The 13614-nt window shown below is 44.6% G+C and overlaps 1 pseudogene; it reads right to left on the bottom strand.

The window, feature by feature from the left end:
* Window positions 1-2429: 2429 nt before the first annotated feature.
* On the bottom strand, window positions 2430-6580 carry LOC108634833 (annotated as a pseudogene).
* Window positions 6581-13614: the final 7034 nt, after the last annotated feature.

Raw genomic sequence — 13614 nt, 5'->3', positions numbered from 1 at the left:
CCTAATCAAGGCAAAACAAACAAAAAACCTATATTATAGAGTTGAAGAATAAAAGGTTTTAGGCAATAAAATATCTCCCAACGGTAGTGTAAACAGTGTGTTCCACACAACAGAGAAGAGTAATTTTTAATACTGATGCAACAGAAAAACATTCTAGTTATATTCATAAAAAAAAGGAAATGAAAATGTCCAGAAAACAAGCATAGTATAAAATCTACTGTTCATTTTGTATCTAATTAAGACTGTAAAACTGTAAGTGAATTTTTAAGAAAAAAATATGTGATACGTTAAGCAGCTCCCAATGAAAAGAGCTGGACACGACTGAGAAACTAAACTGAACTGAAGCAGCCCCAATGAACATAATTTTATTTTCTTTTTTCCATAGTCTCAAAATAATTGACAAGAATGAATTTCACTTTAAAACATTTTGCAATTTCAGCAGATATTTCATATTCAAATATAATATTTTTCATGCTAAAATAGTTTGTACCTTGCAATGAATATTTTGTTTCACTGATTTAGACATAAATAAAATCACATTGTGTGTCTTTGCCTTGACCATCTTTGTGGCATCACTGTGCATTTAAAATCAACTGTTTGAATGTGCGGATTGTGAAGTTCTTGGGTCACATACTGTTGAAGCCTAGCTTGAAGGATTTTGAGCATTACCTTGCTAGTATGTGGAATGAGTGTAGTTGTGCAATAGTTTAAACATTGTTTGGCAAGGCCCTTCTGACCTTTTCCAGTCCTGTTGCCACTGCCAAGTTTTCCAAACTGGCTGGCTATTGATTGCAACAAGTTGACAGTACTGTATTTTAGTATTTGAAATAGCTCAGCTGGAGTTTAATCACCTCCACTAGCTTTGTTTGTACTGCTGCTTCCTAAGGCCCACTTGACTCTGCACTCCAGGATGTCTGGCTCTAGGTCAGTGATCACACCATGGTGCTTATCCAACTTATTAAGATTTTTTTTAACAGTTCTTCTGTGTATTCTTGCTACCTCTTCTTAATCTCTTCTGCTTTAGTTAGGCCCATAACCTTTCTGTCCTTTATTGTGTCTGTCTTTGCATGAAATGTTTCCCTGGCATTTCTCATTTTCTTGAAAAGATCTCTAGTTTTTCCCACTCTATTGTTTCCCTCAGTTTCTTTGCTTTACAAATCCCTTGTGAGTATACACTGGAAGTGACAAATAGATTCAAGGTTTAGATCTAGCACACAGAGTACCAGAACTATGGATGGAGGTTCCTAACATTTCACAGGAGGTGGCGATCAAAACCATCCACAAGAAAAAGAAACGCAAAAAAGGCAAAGTGGTTGTCTGAGGAGGCTGTACGAATAGATGAGAAGAGAAGAGAAAGGCAAAGGAGACACAAAAAGATATAGCCACCTGAATGCAGAGCTCCAAAGAATAGCAAGAGAGATAAGAAGGCCTTCTTAAGTGAGCCACCAGGGAAGCCCCTTGTTTAATAAAAGGGATTTCTTAGTGGGATCACTATGCACTCAGTGCCCTCCTAGGGACACTATGTCATAGTGTCTCCTCCCCTCCCCAGCTGGCAGTCACCATCTGGTACTCTAAGTGCCCAGGTGGAAGGGACACCTCAGCCTCTCCCATGGGGAAGCCACAGACCAGAGAACAAGATGTGTCTCACTGAGGATGTGATTGTACAAATCATGCACTCACCTTTAATCACCTCACACTCTACATTCACCGAGACTCACACAGAGGACTGAGGGGACCATGGACTATGCCACCTGACCCCACCTTGGCAGTCACCGACGTTCAGTGGATGGGCAGATAGATGACCAGACCTACAGGACTGGGCTGAGAATAGCCTCCCAATGCCCAGCTCAACACATCATCCAACAGCCGGAGGCAGCTTTTTGTTCAGGCCAGCGATGTCACAGGATGTGACTGAGACACAGTCTCAGCTATACCCAGCTCCACCTATTTGCTGTCCCTCAGACCCCAAGCCAGAGAAGGCAATGGCACCCCACTCCAGTACTCTTGCCTGGAAAACCCCATGGATGGAGTAGCCTGGAAGACTGCAGTCCATGGAGTGGCTGTCCACTCAGTGGACACGACTGAGCAACTTCACTTTCACTTTTCACTTTCCTGCATTGGAGAAGGAAATGGCAACCCACTCCAGTGTTCTTGCCTGGAGAATCCCAGGGACGGGGGAGCCTGGTGGGCTGCTGTCTATGGGGTCACACAGAGTTGGACTCTACTGAAGTGACTTAGCAGACCCCAAGCAGGTTCTGGTTGAACACAGTGACGTCATCGGATGGAACGAGGAGTGGTCTCAGCAATGCTCAGCTCTGCAGTGAGCGGGCCATCAGCCCCCAGGCGTCATCCGGTTCAGGCCTATAATGTCACAGAATGTAACTGAGACGCAGCCTTTGTGATGCCCAGCTCCACACAAGCACGGTCAATCAGTCCCAAAATAGCTTCCGGTTCAACCTGATGACGTTGTCAAGAAACCCGTGGGCCCAGATGAATTCGCCTGAGATGGTGTTGGTATAGCTGGGCGCCAATCCTGGGTACTGGCCACACACCAATGCGCAAAGGTATGGGAGCCCCAACTGGGTCAGTTTGTCCAGAGGTAGGCCGGGTGGATGCCAACAGACTCCAGGTTCTCAGTGAGGTTGATGCAGGCCAGGAACAGCATGCCTGGGACAGAGGGTCTGCTTTTCCTGGTGCTGGCTGCAGGGTCAGCCACCCACGTGTGCAGTCATTAACCCATGGAGTTATGTGCCAACCAAACCATGTGGTCACCAACGCACGTGGTCACCGACGCACGTGGTCACTCACCCAAGGGGTCAATAACCTGCGAGGTCATGCGGTCACCTGTCCACATGATTAACCACTTACACCAACGCTCGCCTAAGCGGTCACCCACTTACTGGGTCAGCAACTCACATGGTAACCCACCCTGCAGTCAGCAATTCAAACTGGTCGCCCACCCACACGGTTACCCACCCACACAGTTACCAACCCACACGGCTTCCCGCCCATGCATCCAGTAACCCATGGGGTCACCTGCCCATACAGTCACCAAGCTGTGCCATCACCCAACCAGACTCTGGCCTCCACAGTGTTCAGAGATTCACATGTCTGACAGACCGAAGTTCAGAATCATTGGCTCACAGGTGTATTGACGCACGGATTTCTCCTGTTACAGAAGGCAGGAGGGCTGGACAGTGAACCCAAAGATGTCCATGTCCAGGCCTCATGCGGTGGATACAATAATGTCTGCACGGATGTTCATGACCTGTCTACATCCTGACCCCCTGTGTTGGACACAGTAATGTCCTTAAGGATGTCCACGCCCTACTCCCTGTGTGGTGAACAGAATAACGTCCCCTAATACGTCATGTGTGGATTACAATAAACTGGAAAATTCTGAAACAGATGGGAATACCAAACAACGTAACCTGCCTCTTGAGAAATCTGTATGCAGGCCAGAAAGCAACAGTTAGAACTGGACAAGGAACAACAGACTGGTTCCAAATAGGAAAAAGAGGATGTCAAGGCTGTATATTGTCACCCTGCTTATTTAATTTTTCTGCAGAGTACATCATGAGAAACACACTGGACTGTAAGAAACACAAAATGTAATCAAGATTGCCAGCAGAAATGTCAATAACCTCAGATATGCAGATGATAGCACCCTTATGGCCGAAAGTGAAGAGGAACTAAAAAGCCTCTTGATGAAAGTAAAAGAGGAGAGTGAAAAAGTTGGCTTAAAGCTCAACATTCAGAAAATGAAGATCATGGCATCCGGTCCCATCACTTCATGGGAAATAGAGGGAGAAACAGTGGAAACAGTGTCATGACTTTATTTTTTTTGGGTTCCAAAATCACTGCAGATGGTGTTGCAGCCATGAAATTAAAAGACGCTTACTCCTGGGAAGAAAAGTTATGGCCAACCTAGGTAGCATATTCAAAACCAGAGACATTACTTTGTTGACTAAGGTCCGTCTAGTCAAGGCTATGCTTTTTCCTGTGGTCATGTATGGATGTAAGAGTTGGACTGTGAAGAAGGCTGAGTGCCATAGAATTGATGCTTTTGAACTGTCGTGCTGGAGAAGACTCTTGAGAGTCCCTTGGACTGCAAGGAGATCCAACCAGTCCATTCTGAAGGAGATCAACCCTGGGATTTCTTTGGAAGGAATGATGCTAAAGCTGAAACTCCAGTACTTTGGCCACCTCATGCGAAGAGTTAACTCAGTGGAAAATACTTTGATGCTGGGAGGGATTAGGGGCAGGAGAAGAAGGGGACAACAGAGTATGAGATGGCTAGATGGCAACACGGACTCAATGAATGTGAGTCTGAGAGAACTCCGGGAGTTGGTGATGGACAGGGAGGCCTGGCGTGCTGCGATTCATGGGGTCGCAAAGAGTGGGACACGACTGAGCGACTGAAATGAACTGAACTGAACTGAACTGAATATGTCATGTTCCATTTCTCCACTTGACCCAAAGCCAGCCCCATGCTCTAGGACATGCTTGTGACCAGGTGTCCTGGTGTGAAGGCAGCACTCACCTGGGTGGCTGCAGCTCTTCATGTGCTTCAGGTAGAGAATGAGGTCTTGGGGCTTCACCTGATTCCCCCATCAGTAGGGGATACTGGGGTACAGTTCTGCATGCTGACTCATGGATGCCTTGTCCTTGTACAACAGGATGACCTGCAGTCCCTGGGACCACAGCTGTTGCAGAGTCAGCACCTCGGGGTATGGGGAGAATCATCCGGGTGCCCATGAGACATGTGCACAGAGTTACTGGGATGCCTTGTGACATGATGTGTCAGTTACTGGGGGAGTCCAAGAATCTACAGTGACGTGTATATTATTAGGGTGTCTATGAGCAGTGATGAGCTGGTTATTGGGTTCTCTGTGAGAAGAGACAGTCATGGGTGGGTTATTGGCATGAGTGAGTAGAGACTCTAGTGGGTAGATTACTGGGGTGTCTGGGTGGAGATGGTGATGGGTGGGTTATTGGGGTGTCTGGAGCAGTGATTAGTAGATTTTGGGGGTGTTTTGAGTGGAGACAGTGGTGGATAGATTACTTGGGTGTCTTGAGCAGTGGCGGGTTGATTATTGGGGTGCCTGAGTGGAAAGAGGTGGGTGGATTATTGGGGTTTCTGATAGGAAATGGTGGGTGAATTACTGGGGCATCTTGAGGCATGATTGATGGGTTTTGGGGGTGTCTGAATAGAGACTGGGCAGGGTGAATTATTGGGGTTGCCTGTGAAAAGTGATGAGCTGGTTATTGGGGTGTTTGTGTGGAGACAGTGGTGGGTGGATTCTTGGGGTTCTGTGAGTGACATCACCCAGTGCCTGAACCATCCTCATGCACCGAGCGGATAGTTTGATTACAGTGACACCTAGTGCTCCCATTGCCCCCACTGCCATGAGCATGGGAAGCCTGTGGTCCCTGCTTACTTTACAGGGACACATGTCCCCAGAGATGTTCTTGATGCAGCCCATCAGGTACTTGTGGAGGTCCTCCATCATGCCATCGAAGTTCCTGCACACCAGGATAACCACCTCCTGAGGGTGGTTCTCCAGCCTCTCCACGATCTCCATGAGGGTGTTCTGGGTGGGGGTGGAGAAGCGCCTTTTAGTGAGAGACAGAGGGGCATAGGTGGAGACTTCCCTCATCACAGCCACACTACAGATAGGTTGTGGGGGTGGGGGGTGGTCCTGACACACAAAGATGTAAAACATGGCACCTGTTCACAAGGGACCCAGCTTCTCCTAAGAGGCAGTGGGGAGCCGTGGCATTGCTCTGGTATGCTGGCATGTGTGCATGTGTGTGTGTGTGTGTGTGTGTGTGTGTACATGCTCCAGTAGGTACAGGTGCACACGCAGGTGCACATGTGTTTAGGGTCTGTGTGTACACGGATATGCATGTGTGTGTGCACAGCAGCAGAGATCAGTGCTTATAATATTGTGTGAAGTCTGTACTCCAGGGAGCGTGCAAGGCCAACAGGGTGCATGCACACTGAGGCCCAGGACAGAACCTCCAGACCCCAAGGGTCATTAGGTTCTGTGGTGGGGGCACTGGGGGCCAAGGCCAGAGTGAGACATTAAGTGACTTGGTCAGCAGCTGAGAGAATGGATTGGACACTCCAAACTGGACACAGGAAAATATATGTCAGGGACCTGGTATAGCCAAATTCTGGGAGACACTGCAGAGGCCAGGGGTACAGGTATGAGTTCAGAAATGCACATTGGTCAGGAATTCTGAGTGACTGATGCCAGAGATCAGTATTCTCCTGCCTGGATTTGACATGAGTCCATCCCGTTAGAGGTCAGTGTCTTTTAACAGGTGTGGACCTGTGTTGTCCCCTTAAAGTTTAGCCTCTCCTACCTGTAGTGACCATATGTCCATCTGAGTGGATGTGTGCTAATCCTCTCAGAGGCCCTCCCCATCCTGCCTGGACCAGACGTGGGTGTCCCTGGCTGGCAGACCCCCTCTCTGTGCCCCCTGCCCCCACCCCCACCTCCATGAGGGCCGTCATGTACACCGTGTGGCCAGAGTTCAGGTTTTTCTCAGTGCCCTCCTCCATGTGCGCCATCTGCAAGTTTTCATGCCATTATCCAGCTGCTTCATGATACTCAGCACCTGCACACAGTCAGTCACCATTGCTGGGCACAGAGGATGGCCTCCTGCTCAGGGGCTGGGCAGGAACTGAGGACACCCAACTGAGGGCCACATCATTCACTGTGAAGTCAACAGTGTTGGTGCTGTCACAGTTGATGCCCTACTTTTCAAAACAGGGTCTCCAGGGTCACTGGTCACATGGATTACAGAACCTGGGTCCAGATTGTGGTCTTGGGTGGGGTGGGGGCGTGGCGGTGTTCCTGCAGAGTCCAGCCTCACACTCCGTTCAGGAAGTCCTTGGGTGGAAGCTCCCTGTGAGTTCAACAGCCCAGGCTCCATGACACCCAAGCTGGACCCTTGGACATGAGGACACACAAGGCCTACAGAAGCCTGTGCCCACCCACCCCCCAACACAAACAGCACTAAGAAAGGCAAGAAGGAGTCAAGGGGAGAAAACAAGAGGAAGAAATATCTGTCCACCACACAAATAAGACAGGAAAAGCAATAATAATAATAATAATAATAACGTAAATTGAAAAGTGAAAATTGCTCAGTTGTTTCCAACTCTTTTCGATCCTATGAAATCTGGCCCACCAGATCCCTCTGTTCATGGAATTATGCAGGCAAGATTACTGGAATGGTTTGCCTTTCCCTTCTCCAGATCTTCCCAACCCAGGATCGAATCCACATTATGCTCATTGCAAGCAGATTCTTTACCAACTGAGCCACAGGGAAGCCCCAATATAAATTCATAGCAGAAAATGTACTGTGTCCTTTAAAATGAGTCATAATGGAAAAAGAAAAAGAAAAAAACATAAGGATAAAAAAATGGGAAAGAAAATAATAGATTCCCTCTATGCGTGGGTGCAGGACGGCCAAGAGGAGCTACTCCATTTTCAAGGTCAGAAGGGGTGGCAGTGACGAGATACACCTCGTCCAAGGTAAGGAGCAGGGACTGAACTTTGCTGGAGCAGCTGTGAAGAGATACCTCACGTCCAAGGTAAGAGAAACCCAAGTAAGGTGGTAGGTGTTACAAGAAGGCATCAGAGAGCAGACACACTGAAATCATAATCACAGAAAACTAGTTAGCAGGGTCCAGTCCCGATTGGATCCAGGGATTCCCTTATGAGGAACGATGTTGGCGATAAAGAAAGAGAGAGAGGAATAGAGAAGAGGCAGATATTCCTTGGTTTACACAGAAAGCCAATAAAGCCTCAAGACAAGGGACTTGCACTGTTCACATAGGCCTCAGGAGCCCTCCAAATCTCCGGAGGGAGTGAAGATGCAGAGCACCTTCCCATTCAGGTCTTAGAAGCCCAGGCAAATAAGTGAACATGGAGGGCCCCTGTGCTCCAAGAGATCAGCCTGAAAAAGAGAGTAAGAGAGAGAAAGAAATAAAGAAAAAGATAGAAAGAATGACATGGGGGGTACCAAGATTTTGTGGAACTGGTCTATCTCTTTATTTTTCAGGGAAGCTTTTATGTTGTAAATTGTACACGGATATAAATGCAAGAAGCAAAGTTATGCAGGGTCACCTGCTCTGATCCTTATTTAAAGACAGAGTGTTCTTTGCATACCTTTGTTCTTACAAGGGTCTTACATTCGCTTACAATATTTTCTGGTCCAGAAACTGATTAACATTTTATGGCCTGATCTTTCTTTCTGTTGATAAAGGTTAGTCAATCAGAAAACTTGTTTTCCCTTAAGATCTGCTTAGTCGTAAGATAGTGATAAAGTTACATTCTTACATAACAAGGATACAAGAATTTATAAAAAAGAAAGAGGAGTACAGTGATTTATAACAAAGAAAAAATTCATTAACTCAAAAGTCTAGTATTGCTAACATCAAAACTAATATATTTATTTTTCTACATTCCAATTACATTGATTAACATACTCCCAGGTGCCTAAGGGTATGGAGGTCTGGAGGCAATCATTAATTCAGCAATGAAACCCTTCACCAACATGACTTTTATCTTTAGAAAAGCCCTATGCTAACTAAGACTTTCAATATATTTCAAACACTCTGTGCTGTTTATGGTTGAGAGGTTGTGAACAATCATGTGTATAGTAGCAAGAGTGATAAACCTGTCACACAAGCTAGACTACCATCAGAGAGGTTTGAGCTGAGACACTCCTTTTATATGCAGGAGACTATTAACTTGAGCTGTAAGTTATTTTTCCAGAGAAAGATGGTCAGGGATAGTCCCTGTTAATGTCAGAAGAGTGTAGTATAACATACAGATTTTGGTTTCTGGGATGGATACTAGAGCAGATCCAGGGAACATTTTGAGTCCTGATCTGCTTTGCCCGTAAGGCCTCTTCCACATGACCTTGTCATGAATGGGGTCAGGGAGTCCCTCAAGTCCTGATCCACCTTTGCCTGTCAGGTCTCTTCCTCATGACCTTTGCCATGAGCTCCTGGCAACTAGCCAATCTAATCATATGGACCACAGCCTTATCTAACTCAATCAAACTAAGCCATGTCCTGTGGGGCCACCCAAGATGGGTGAATCATGGTGGAGAGGTCTGACAGAATGTGGTCGACTGGAGAAAGGAATGGCAAGCCACCTCACTATTCTTGCCTCAAGAACCCCATGCATAGCATGAAAAGGCAAAATGATAGGATACTGAAAGAGGAACTCCCCAGGTCTATAGGTGTTCAATATGCTACCAGAGATCAGTGGAGAAATAACTCTAGAAAGAATGAAGGCATGGAGCAAAACAATACTCACTTGGAGATGTGGCTGGTGATAGCAGCAAAGTCTGATGCTGTAAAGAGCAATATTGCATAGAACCCTGAAATGTTAGGTCCATGAATCAAGGCAAATCGGAAGTGGTCAAACAGGAGATGGCAAGAGTGAACTTCAACGTTCTAGGAATCACTGAACTAAAATGGACTGCAATGGGTGAATTTAACTCAGATGAACATTATATCTACTACTGTGGACAGGAATCCCTTAGAAGAAATGGAGTAGCCATCAGTGTCAACAAAAAGTCTGAAATGCAATACTTGGATGCAATCTCAAAAACGACAGAATGATCTCTGTTCGTTTCCAAGGCATACCATTCAATATCACAGTAACCCAAGTCTATGCCCCAACCAGTAATCCTGAAGAAGCTGAAATTCAATGGTTCTATGAAGACCTACAAGACCTTTTAGAACTAACACCACAAAAAAAGATGCCCTTTTCACTGTAGGGGAATGGAATGCAAAAGTAGGAAGTCAAGAAACACTTGGAATAACAGGCAAATTTGGCCTTGGAATACCAAATGAAATGAAGCAGGGCGAAGGCTAATAGATTTTTGCCAAGAAAATGCACTAGTTATAGCAAACACCCTCTTCCAACAACATAAGAGAAGACTGTACGCATGGTCATCATGATGGTCATCATGGAAAAGGCAAGAATACTATATAAAAAAAAGAAAACTATTTCTGCTTTATTGACTATGATAAAAATCCACTGTGTGGATCACAACAAACTGCAGAAAATTCTTAAAGACATGGAAATACCAGACTACCTACATGCCTCCTGAGAGACCTGTATCCAGGTCAAGAAACAACCAGTGAGAACCAGATAAAGAAGCACAGATGGTTTGAAATTGGGGAAAAAAAAAAAAAAAAAACTACTATATTTGTCACCCTGTTGATTTAACTTATATGCAGAGCACATCTTGGAAAATGCTGGGCTGGATGAAACACAAGCAGAAATTAAGAGAAAAATAGAAATATCAATAACTTCACATATGCAGATGACACCACCGATATAGCATCAAGCAAAGAATAACTAAAGAGCCTCTTGATGCAGGTGAAAGAGGAGAGTGAAAAAGCTGGCTTAAGATGCAACATTCAAAAAACTAAGATCAGGGCATCTGGTCCTATAATTTCATGGCAAATAGATGGGAAAACAATGGTAACAGTGACAGACTTCTGTTTTCTTGGACTCCAAAATCATGGCAGGTGATGAATGCAGCTATGAAATAAAATGACACTTGTTTCTTGGAAGAAAAGCAGTGACAAACCTAGACTGCATGTTAAAGAGCAGAGACATTCCTTTGCCAAGAAGCGTTCATATAGTCAGAGCTATATTTGTGTTTTTTTAAGCAGTCATGTGACAATGTAATTTAGACCATAAATGAGGCTGAACATTAAGGAATTGATACTTTTGAAACACAGTCTTGGAGAAGACTCTTGTGAGTCCCTTGGGCTGCAAGGAAATCAATCCAGTCAACTCTAAAGGAAATCAATCCTGAAAATTCACTGGAGGGGCTGATGCTGAGGCAGAAGCTCCAATATTATGGTTATCTGATGTGAAGAGCCAACACATTGGCAAAGACTCTGATGCTGCAAAAGATTGGAACCGAAGAAGGGGATGATGGAGGACCAGATACTTGGATGGCATCACCGACCCAGTGGATTTGAGTTTGAACAAGCTCCGGGAGTTGGTCAAGGGCAAGAAGGCATGATATACTGCAGTCCACGGGATTATGAAGAGTTGGACATGACTGAGTGACTGAAAAACAAATAACAGCCAGCAACAACAAATCTACAGGGTGCCTTTGACCTTGAGTAGTTTCCTTGAAGCATGTCACAGATCTGAAACCCAACATAGTGATACAACACTGAATGTGTTTGACTTGGAGTTAGTGAAGCAGCCATTAATATGTGCTACAACATTGAAACAATGAATGTCGATAAGCTATATGGTGTATTTGTTGTGGAGTATGTGAAGAACCACTTGAAGTGGGTTTCACGACTGAAACACTTTCTTTTCACACCTCAGATGGTCTGTGTTTGATCTTGTATATAGAAAGAAGCACAAGGAGCGTGTCACAACACTGAAACTGGATCATGGTAAATCATTGTGTATGATGAGCTGTGGTAGTTGAAAAATCAATGAAAGTATGTAATAGCCATGAATCAATGGATGGTGATAAACTAAGAGTGTGCTCAACCTTGAGTGGACAAAGGATCTTTTGAAGAATATACCAGAATTAAAACACTGGATTGTGATAAATGATTGGTTATGTATTTTCTGCAGAGAATGAAGAAGCAGTTGAGCAGGAAACAGCATTGAAACACTGGATGGTGATAAACTATGGGGTGTGTTTGATACATGTTGAATGAAGAGAAACTGAAAGCATGGCACAGATTAAAACATGGGACCATGGTAAACTTCTGAATGCGTTTTAACTAGAAGGGACTAAAGAAGGACTTTAAGTTGATCACAGAACCGAAACAGGAATTATGATAAGCTACCTACCATATTTTATCTGGAGAGGATAAAGAAGTCCATGAGGCATGCCACAGGACTGGAACACTGGATAGTGGTAAACGACAGGGAGTGTTTGATTAAATGAGACAAAGGGACACTTCAAGCCTGTAATAGCACAGCATCAAGAATGATGGTAATTTACAGGGTGTGTTTTACCTGGAGGGAATGGAGGAGGCTTAAAACTTGTCATAATACAGAAAAAATGGATGGTGATAGCTGTCACATTAATTTCTTCTGGAGTGGATTAAAAAACACTTGAAGCATATCTAAACTTAAAACAATGGATAGGGATATAATATTATGTGTATTTAATGCCAATAAAAAATAGAGGGAACAATAACGCAGGAAAGACTAGAAATCTTGCCAAGAAACTGAGAGACTCCCAGGGAATACTTCATGCAAACATGGGCACAATCAAGGACAGAAGTGGTATGAACCTAGCAGAAGGAGAAAATGTGATGAAGTGCTGGCAAAAGCATAAGAGAAGAGCTGTACCAGAGAAAGGTCTTAATCACCTGCTGCTGCTGCTGCTGCTGCTGCTGCTGCTGCTGCTGCTGCTGCTGCTGCTGCTGCTGCTGCTATGTCACTTCTTTGGTGTCAAGCTCTTCGCAACCCCATGGACAGCACACTACCAGGCTCCTCTGTCCATGGGATTTTCCAGGCAAGAATGTTGGAGTGGAGTGCCATCACCTTCTCTGCTTAATCACCTATATAACCATAATGGTGTGATCACTCACATAGAGCAGACAACCTGGGGTGTGAAGTCAAGTGGATCTTAGGAAGAATTACCACAAACAATGCTAGCCGAGATGATAGACTTAAAGCTCAGCTATTTCAAATTGTAAAAGATAATACTGTTAAAATGCTGCACTCAATGTGCCAGGAAATTTGGAAAACTCATCAATGACCACAGGACAGGAAAAGGTCAGATTCACTCTGATCCCAAAAAGGGGCATTGTGAAGGCATGCTCAAACTACTGCCCAGTTGTTCTCATTTCATATGCTGGCAAGGTAATGCTCAACATACCTCCATCTAGGTTTCAACCATATGTGAACTGAGAACTTTCAAATGTACAAATTGGATTATGAAGGGCAGAGGAACCAGAGATCAAATTGCCAACATTCATTGGATCACAGAAAAAGCAGGGAATTCCAGAAAATGATCTGCTTCATTCACTATGCTAAAGCCTTTGACTGTGGGGGTCACAGAAACTGTGGAAAATTCTTAAGAGATGGGTATACTGGACCACTTTACCTGGCTCCTGAGAAACCTGTATGCAGGTCACGAAGTAACAGAATCAGACAGGAACAATGGAGTTGTTCAGAATTGGTAACGGAGTATGTCAAGGCTGTCTTGTTGTCACGCCACTTATTTAACTTACGTGCACAGTATGTCATGCAAAATGTCAGACTGGATGAAGCACAAACTGGAATCGAAATTTCTGGGAGAAACATAAATAAACCCAGACATGCACATGACAGAAAGCAGACGAGGGATTAGAGCTCTTTGCTGAGATGAAAGTGGAGATTTACAAAGTTGACTTAAATCTCGACATTCAATAAATTAAGATCATGTCATCCAGTCCCACCTCTTGATAGCAAATAAATCAGGACACAATGGAAATTGTGAAATATTTTTATTTTCATGAGTTCCAAAATCACTGTGCATGGTGACTGCAAACATGAATTTAAAAGACACTTGTTTCTTGAAGGAAAAGCTATGACACACCTA

This window comes from Capra hircus, unplaced genomic scaffold (genome assembly GCF_001704415.2).
Source record: "Capra hircus breed San Clemente unplaced genomic scaffold, ASM170441v1, whole genome shotgun sequence".
NCBI classification, from domain to species: domain Eukaryota; kingdom Metazoa; phylum Chordata; class Mammalia; order Artiodactyla; family Bovidae; genus Capra; species Capra hircus.
The sequence above is the reverse complement of the archived record's forward strand: the minus strand, read 5'-3'. Positions and strand labels throughout refer to the sequence as shown.